Below are 9,130 nucleotides of genomic sequence, written 5' to 3'. Positions count from 1 at the left end.
TTAAGAGTCCCATTATTTATTCTTAGTTTCAGATGTAAATTAACATGCGGGTCATTGTATGTGTCATCAGAGCAAGCAGGGTTTGCATCTTACCGGCCTGATCTTGGGAGCTTTAAGATAGGAAGCTGGCATTGCTGACAGCTGCTGTGTCTGTGACAAGTTAAAGGAACCCTAAGCATTTTCTCTTGCTCGTGGGTGTGAGGGCAGATGGGCCCTTTCTGTTCTGTGCAGAGTGACACGTACAGATGTGCAGGGAGTAGACCACTTCCAGCCCTGTGGGAGAGGTCCCATGCAAGTGTCGGAATAAAGCAAATGATGAGTGACACAGGTCTCAGGCCTCTTTTGTGTCTTTGCGGATCACCTGGAGTGGCCTTTGCAGCAGAAGAAATGAAAGCAGTACGCAAGTGGAGTGAGCTTATTCTAGAAGGGGGACATGCTGATTTAATCCTGTGCAGGCTTGGGGTGTTTGCGAATAATGAAGCTACCCATCTTTCTGCGATCAGGTGCTGATGGTAACGTAAGGCAGAGGAGGAGAAATGGTGATCATGTCACTGTAATGATAAAGTTGTCAAGTCGGTAACAACGAGTGAGTGAACATTTAAAGCTCTCCAGGAAAAACAGGCGTTTGTTCCTTCTCACTCGAGCCGTATTTCGGTGAAGGTGACATGGGAGAGCCGAGTAAGTGCTAGCTGAAGTTCTGTAGTGTGGAGGCCTAGCTGGGATTTTAACAGTCTTACGTATCTTTTTAAAATAGTTTATTTATTTGAAAATAAATGTCACAGAAAGAGAGAGGCAGAAGCAAGATCAGAGAGACAGAATGTTCCATCTGCTCAGGACTGGGCCAGGCTGGAGCCAGGAGCCAGGAGCTTCATCCAGGTCTCCCACATGGCTGGCATGGGACATGGCCCTGAAGAGTTGGATCAATTCTGCTGCTTTTGTGGGTGGATTAGCAGGGACCTGCCTGGGAAGTGGAGCAGCCAGGACTCAAACTGGCACTCCCAGGGGGTGCCGGCACTGCAGGCAGTGGTTTAATCCTATGTGTCAGAGTTGGCCCACAGCAGCCTGAGGTGAATGTGAGGCAGCCAGACCATGTGCACCTGCTAGTCTCTGTACTTGCTTTAATCATCACAACTAGTGAGAAGTCATCTCAGGACGTGCTGGAAAAAACTAAAGCCGCACAGAAGCAAGTCCTTCCTTATTCCCAGCTTTCCTGCAGAAATCTCAGCTCTCCCATCTACTTATGTGCTTTTTTTTTTAAGATTCATTTATTTTTACTGTAAAAGCAGATTTACAGAGAAAAGGACATACAGAGAGCAAGATCTTCCATTCACTGGCCAGAGCTGAGCCAATCTGAGGCCAGAAGCCAGGAGCATTTTTTTGGGTCTCCCATGTGGGTGCAGGTCCCAAGGCTTTGGCCTTCCTCAACTGCTTTCCCAGGCCACAAGCAGGGAGCTGCTGGATGAGAAGTGGAGCAGCCGGGATATAAACCAGCACCGATTTGGGATCCTGGCACGTGCAAGGCGAGGACTTAAGCGACTAGGCTATCACGTCAGGCCCATTTACTTGCTTTTCTTCCTTTCTTCCCCATGCATATCCCTCCAGCCATCTTTTCCACTGTCTTCATGAATCAGGTTAGTTGGGAGCCTCCTATAGTGATTGACTTTAAAAGGGCGATCCTCAGTATTTTCCAGGCACTTTCATACCAAGTTTAGTGTGAGTCTAAATACGTAGCACTTGGTCGACGGACTCATCCTCACTGGGCAATAGTGGGAAACGTGGCCTCTGTCAGTTTCCTCAGCCTCTGACTTGCAGTGAGGGTCAGTGCTGCGAGTGTTCCTGAAGCAAATACCGAACTGCAGTCAGAACAGAAGATTCAGGAAAGACAACACGCCTCCCCCCTTTTCAGATTTATTCATTTGAAAGAGTGATGGGGACACAAAAGTCAGAGAAGTCGCCCATGTGATGGCTCACTCCCCAAATGGCTCCAATGTGCTGCAGGGACCTCTGCCTTTCAGGCACACTAACAGGAAGCTTGATGGGAAGCATGGAGTAGCCAGGATTAAAGCTGGTACTCCAATGTGGGATACAAGCAGCAGTATAACTGCTGTACTGTAATGTCTGCCCCAAATACAGTCCATTTTTGACTGATGGAATCGTGTGTGTGTGTGTGTGTGTGTGTAAAACAGGAATATGTTCTTACTGACTCACCCTTTGAAAAATCATAGCTATTGAGGCCAGTGTGGCACAGGGATTAAGTGGCCCCCTGTTGTGCTGGTATCCCATGTGAAGACTGGTTCAAGTCCTGGGTTCTCCTTTTCTGATCTTTACTGGATGCCCTAGGTAAGCAGCAGAAGACAGCCAAGTCCTTGGACTGCTGCCTCCCACATGGGAGACCTGGTTGGAGTTTCTGACTCCTAGGTTCTGCCTGACCCATCTCTAGGCACTGCAGCCATTTGGGGAACAAACCAACATACAGATGACTTTCTCTCTGGTTCTCCCTCTGTAAATACATCTTAAGAAATGCTGGGCCCAGTGCAGTAGCCTAGTGGCTAGTCGTCACCTTTCATGCACCAGAATCCCACACAGACACCAGTTCTAATCCCGGCTGCCCCACTTCCCATCCAGCTCCCTGCTTGTGGCCTGGAAAAGCAGTCAAGGATGATGGCCCAAAGTCTTGGGACTCTGCACCCACATAGGAGACCCGGAAGAAGTTCCTGGCTCCTGGCTTCAGATCAGCTCAGCTCCAGGCTTTGCGGCCAGCTGGGGAGTCAAGCAGCACACAGAAGATCTTTCTGTTTGTCTCCTCTCTCTGTAAGTCTGACTTTCCAATTAAAAAAAAAAAAAATACATATATATATATATATATATATATATATAGAGAGAGAGAGAGAGAGAGAGAGAGAGAGAGAGAGAGAGATGTTTTAGGGCCCGGTGCAGCAGCCTAGCAACTAAAGTCCTCGCCTTGAACACGCTGGGATCCCATATGGGCACCGGTTCTGATCCCAGCAGCCCCACTTCCCATCTAGCTCCCTGTTTGTGGCCTGGGAAAGCAGTTGAGGACAACCCAAAGTCTTGGGACGCTGCACCCGCATGGGAGAACCAGAAGAGCTCCTGGCTTCTGACTTTGGATCGGTACAGCACCGGCCTTTGTGGTTACTTGGGGAGTGAATCATCGGACAGAAGATTTCCTTTCTGTTTCTCCCTCTCTCTGTATGTCTGACTTTGCAATAAAAATAAAATAAATCTTTAAAAAAAAAGGAAAGTATTATTATTTATAATTATTATCATTTTGTTAAAAAAACTGACAATTGGGGCTGGCATGTGGCTAAGCCTCCATCTGTGGTGCTGGCATCCCATATGGGCACCAGTTTTTGTTCTGCCTGCCCTTTCCAATCCAACTCCCTGCTAATGGCCTGGGAAAGTGGCAGATGGCTCAAGTCCATAGCCCCCTCCATCCACGTGGGAGACCCGGAAGGAGCTCCTGCCTTTGGATCAGCTCAGCTCTGACCCGTCGCAGCTATTTAGAGAGCAAACCTGAAGCTCATGGTCTCTTCTCTCTCTTTCTAACTCTCAAATACAAATAAAACTGAAATGATTCAGTATTATTGAAACTATCCTTCAATAACAAGAGAGGCACTGGCATTTACTATGAATTTTTTGTTCCTAAGTTCTTTGAAAAAATTTTTGAAAGTAATGTCAAAAATGAAGATGAATCTCCCCTTCAAACGCCTCTCCTCACACTGTACTTCCCAGAGGTCACACAGCGGAGTCGAGTTTGTCGCTCCCCTCTCCTGACCACCATGTTCTTGTCTGTAACACATCAGGCGACTCCCATCGCAGCCGTGGGGATCTCACACTGCTGCTGGTGATCACAAGGTTTATTTATTTGTCAAGTAGAGAGACACATCACATGTTCCCACCCCTTGCCTCATTCCCCAGGTGCCTGCAAAGAGACAGATCTGGAAATACAATCCAAGTTTCCAACTCAGTGACAGGAATCCAATCACTGCTGCCTTCCAGGGTCTGCTTTAGCAGGAAGCTGGAGGCACAATCTGAAGTTCCAGATTGAACACAGGCACCCTGATACGGAATGTATGTTCAGGCATTTAAAAAAAAAAAACAGATTTATTTATTCTCATTTGAAAGTCATACAGAAGAGACAGAAAAAAAAATTTCCAGCTGCTGGTTGACTCCCCAAATGGCTTCAAAGGCCAGAGCTGGGCCAGTCCAAAGGCAGGGGCTTCTTGGTCTCCCATGTGGATGTAGGGGCCCAATCACTAGGATCATTCTCTGCTGCCTTCCCAGATGTTAACAAAGAGCTGGGGCAGAACCATAGTCACCAGGACTTGAGTAGTGACCATGTGGGATGCTGGTGCTGCAGGTGGGGGCTAGGCATGCTAAGTCACAGTGGCATCACCGTGTATCCCGAGCCCAGCAGAGAGACTAGGGTTGAAAAGAAGACAACACACACTGGGTCATTCCTGTAAAGAGAATGCAGGATGCCGTTTATTAAACTCCAGGTTGCCAGTTCCTCCCAGTATTTATCCAATCCTCAAGTGGCCGCCCTGAAATCCCCTGGGGACATAACTTGACAAGCAGGAAGCAGGAACTTGTGGTTAGGCCGGGGGGCTGAATGTGTCATGCCAAGATTGCATGCCCTGTTACACCTCCTGAGAAACAAGCTAAGCTGTGGAGTTAACCCTTGGGAGACTGGGCCCTGCAGATGTCCCCCTTTTTTTGTTTTTTAATGGATGCCTGTCTTAGGTTGTCCAGCAGTCAGCTGACGCCTTACCCGTCATGGGGAGCCCCGCCTGAGGCACGCCGGATCCCTGTCTTAGGTTGGTCATCAGCTCTGCCAGATCTTACCTGTCTCTGGCTGCCCATCACGCATCATGCTCAACCAGACTTGAGTGCTAGGGTTTTCCACAGCCAAGGTCATCGTGGCTTTGCCAAATGATGAAGGTCATGATGGCTTTGCCAAATGATGATCTGCTCCAGGGCTTGTTGCCTGCATAGGCGGCAGAGAAGAAGAAACAGTGCTGCAATCATGGCTACGACCATCAGTCCCATGGCCAAGATTCCGCTCCATTCCTTTAACATCCATGCTGCCAGTTTAATGCTATTCCACGGGGTAACACATATATGATGGTACATCAGGGAGCAGCTGGAGATCTGCATTTCCCATGGGCATGATACCGGGAAGTTGCACCACTGCTGCCAGGGTCTCCTCCTCCCAACGGCTTTTATCCTGCAAGAACATCATTAGGAGTGGGATCATGCAGAGTTGGAGCCAAGGAGATTTGTCGTGTAAGTCTCTTGGGCACCCATCTCGGTGTTTCTTCATCCTGAGGAAAAACACAAATGGAGCCTCGTCCCCATGTTAGTACTGGATCTGGTCCCCGCCATTTATTTGTGGCCAGATCTTTCCATTTTACTTGGCCTTTATTCTCATTAGCAGGGCGGAGCCAATGGCACTCTGCAGGACCTACATCATTAGTGACAGTCAAATTTAACACATAGATGGTGCATGCCAGTAGGGAATGGGGTGAGCTGCAATGCTTAGCCACATCCCCCTTTTTTACTTTTTCTAGATAAACTTTAAGGGTGCAATTGGCACGTTTGACAATGGCCTGACCCTGAGGATTATAAGGGATGCCTGTTTTGTGAGTTATATTAAAATCTTGGCAGAACTTCTCAAAACTCCGGCTAACATAGGCCAGCCCATTATCAGTCTTAATTTGTTTGGGGACCCCCATATAAGCAAAGGCATGTAAGCAATGGGCTTTAACATCTTTTAATTTCTCTCCTGAATGAGCGGAGGCATATATTACATGGGAATAGGTACCAATAGAAACCTGTGCATATTGAAGTTTTCCAAAGGAAGGGATGTGGGTAACATCCATCTGCCACACATGATTGGGCAATAACCCTCTGGGATTAACCCCTAGCGATGGGACAGAACAATATTGAGCGCAGACTTCACAATTGCTGACAATCTGGGTGGTTTGTTCTCTAGTCATCCTAGCATGTAATCTCAAGAGAAGCTGCATTGAGATGGAACCTTTTGTGAAGGCACTCTGCCTGTTCATAAGGGTCCATGGTCAGGGATACGTGCAACACCTGAGTCAGCGCATCTGCCCGCGCATTACCCTCGCTTAGGGGGCCAGGCAAGGAGGTGTGCACTCTTATATGCCCAACAAATAGGGGATCAGTGTGCTGCCAAATCTGCTGCTGTAACTGTAAAAGAAGCAAATAAACTGAGGAGGTCGGGGCTATATAGGCTGCGGTTTCTAAAGGTAAAATGACATGAGCCACACGGCAGCTGTCTGTGTATAAATTCAGGGGCTCATTATGATAAATTTGAAGGGCAAAAAGAACAGTGGCTATTTCGGCGGCTTGAGCTGATTTGTGGGAGATGGAAACAGCCCGTTCTTCATGTCCAGAAACTATAGCAGCCTTTCTTCTAGCCAATTCATCGGTAAAAACCACACGGCCTCCTAATACAGGTTGTTGTCTAATTATTTTGGGAAAAACAACCGGACGTCTTTTGAAAAACTGTACCAAGGGATGGGAATGATAATGATTAATTAGCTGAGCAGAAATCATCGCACAAAAGACAGACTAATCATCAGTATTATTCTGCAGCCATACCACCTGTTGAGAATCATAGGGAAAAGAGATGAAATCAGGATATTTTCCAAAAATCTGCAGGCTGATCCTACATGCCTTATACAACAGAGATACAACAGCAGTGGGATAGGATTGCACGATTTGTCCAGTGGATGCTGGGGAGTGGACCCAATATATAGGTCCAGTCTGCCAAAACAGTGCTGTAGGCGCGTGATGGAAGGAAAGACCAACAACCATACTGGTGCCTTATAACTCACATAGCTAACATGAGCATTATGAATGGCCTGCTGGGCTAACTGTAAACATTCCCTGCCTTCTTTGGACAATTGTCTGGGTGAGGAAGGATCTGGATCACCTTTAAGAATATCAAAAAGGGGCTTGAGTTGCCCAGTGGAAATATGCAAAGCAAAATTGGTCAGATCCAATTAATATCACCCAACAAACTCTGCAGATCATTCAAGGTCTTCACATCACTTAATCTGATGATCAAATTCTGAGGGGTTGGCAAAAGTTGATGGCCTAAATACTGATAAGAAAAATCCATCTGGGCCCGGCGGCGTGGCCTAGTGGCTAAAGTCCTCGCCTTGAACGCACCCAGATCCCATGTGGGCGCCGGTTCTAATCCTGGCAGCTCCACTTCCCATCCAGCTCCCTGCTTGTGGCCTGGGAAAGCAGTCGAGGACGGCCCAAAGCTTTGGGACCCTGCACCCGCGTGGGAGACCCGGAAGAGGTTTCTGGTTCCCGGCATCGGATTGGCGCATACCGGCCCGTTGCGGCTCACTTGGGGAGTGAATCATCGGATGGAAGATCTTCCTCTCTGTCTCTCCTCCTCTCTGTATATCTGATTTTGTAATAAAAATAAATCTTTAAAAAAAAAAAGAAAAAAAGAAAAATCCATCTGAATTTTATCTGGGGTAACAATCAACCGGCTATGGCTAAAGCCTGATAAATGCATTGTCCTGCTGAGGATAGAATGGAACGGGTTTCAGCCCAATTAAATAAATATTTGGAAATTGTGATTTAAGTCTTTTTAAGGCCTTATCCACATAGATCTGACAAATGGTAGGGCTGTCATTCCCTGAGCAGGACCCAATGGAAATGCTGGAAAGGAGCTTTTAGATTGATGGACGGTAAGGTAAAGGCAAAACGCGAGCATCTTCCGGTGCAAGGGAATGGAGAAAAAGCAGTCTTTTAAATCTAACGCAAGCATATGCCAATCTTTCGGTATTCCCACAGGAGATGGCAAACCAGGTTGCGTGGCCCCCATAGGGGCCATGAAGGCATTTACTGCACGTAAATCTTGCAAAAGCCTCCAGTTATTATTTTTCTTTTTAATAACAAAAATTGGGGTGTTCCAGGGAGAGGTGGATGGAATAATATGTCCAGCCTCAAGCTGCTCCTTTACCAATTCAATTGCAGCCTCTAATTTTTTGCTTGAAAGGGGCCATTGTTCAACCCAAACTGGTTCATCTGTTTTCCATGTTATTTTAATGGGTTCCACTAGCTGATGAGGCTGCTCTACAATGGCCCCTGCGAAAAATGTCCTAACCCTGTTTTATTCCCTGGGCTATGAACTTCAATCTTTTTATCACAGACCAGTTGGGGGTCACCTTGAAGATATCTGCCCAAACCTTTTCCAGGAAAGTATCCCTGTCTATTAAGCATATTTGGCACAGGCTGAGAGGTCAATACAACATTCACGGCACTCAATAAATCTCATCCCCACAGGTTGATAGGAATATGTAGCAAAACATGGACGGAAAACTCCTGCATGTCCTTCTTGATCCTTCCACCTTAACAACTTGGTGCTTTTCTGTGGCTGAGAGGTTCCTATCCCTTGGAGAACAGTTGGGGTGGCCTCTAATGGCCAGGAGCTTGGCCACAGTGACTGGGATATAACTGTGCTATCGGCCCCAGTATCAAGTAATCCTGTGAATTTTCTCCCTTCTATCTCTAACTGCAAAGTGGGTCGGGTTTGTATGTTGGAGACTCAACATGCCAAGGGGCCGGAATCGCCAAACCCTCCTTGTCTATCCCTTATAAACGGGGTTGTCGGTTGGAACCTTGGGGATCAATATCAGCTGGGCAAATCCAGCTCCTGGTGGAATGATCATAGTGCCTTTGGCTGATTCCGCCATGACTTCTATTTCTGCAGGGGTATTCTCATCTATCACTCTTGGGAGTACTCTGATTCCATGCATAGTAGCACTGCTTCTTCCTAGGATCAGGCCCAAGGTATTCTTAGGCAACGGGCCCCTGACTCCTGTTTTTGTCCATTGGGGCCCCAGGAGCGGGGTCAATACCTCTCTGGAGGTGGCACAGAGGTCCAGTCCTGTGCTACCTGGTGTTGCTCTGAGGAGGGTTGAAATGTCAGTGTTCCTTGCCATGAGAGAGGGACTCTGAAAGGAGTCAGCGCTGTTCCAGAAGTTGCAGGTGTCTGCTGGGCTCCGTACACCTGAGGCATGGGGGGTCCGGAGTGGGTCCCTGGTCCCGTTTCTTG

This window comes from Ochotona princeps, chromosome 2 (genome assembly GCF_030435755.1).
Source record: "Ochotona princeps isolate mOchPri1 chromosome 2, mOchPri1.hap1, whole genome shotgun sequence".
In the NCBI taxonomy this organism is placed as follows: domain Eukaryota; kingdom Metazoa; phylum Chordata; class Mammalia; order Lagomorpha; family Ochotonidae; genus Ochotona; species Ochotona princeps.
The sequence above is the reverse complement of the archived record's forward strand: the minus strand, read 5'-3'. Positions refer to the sequence as shown.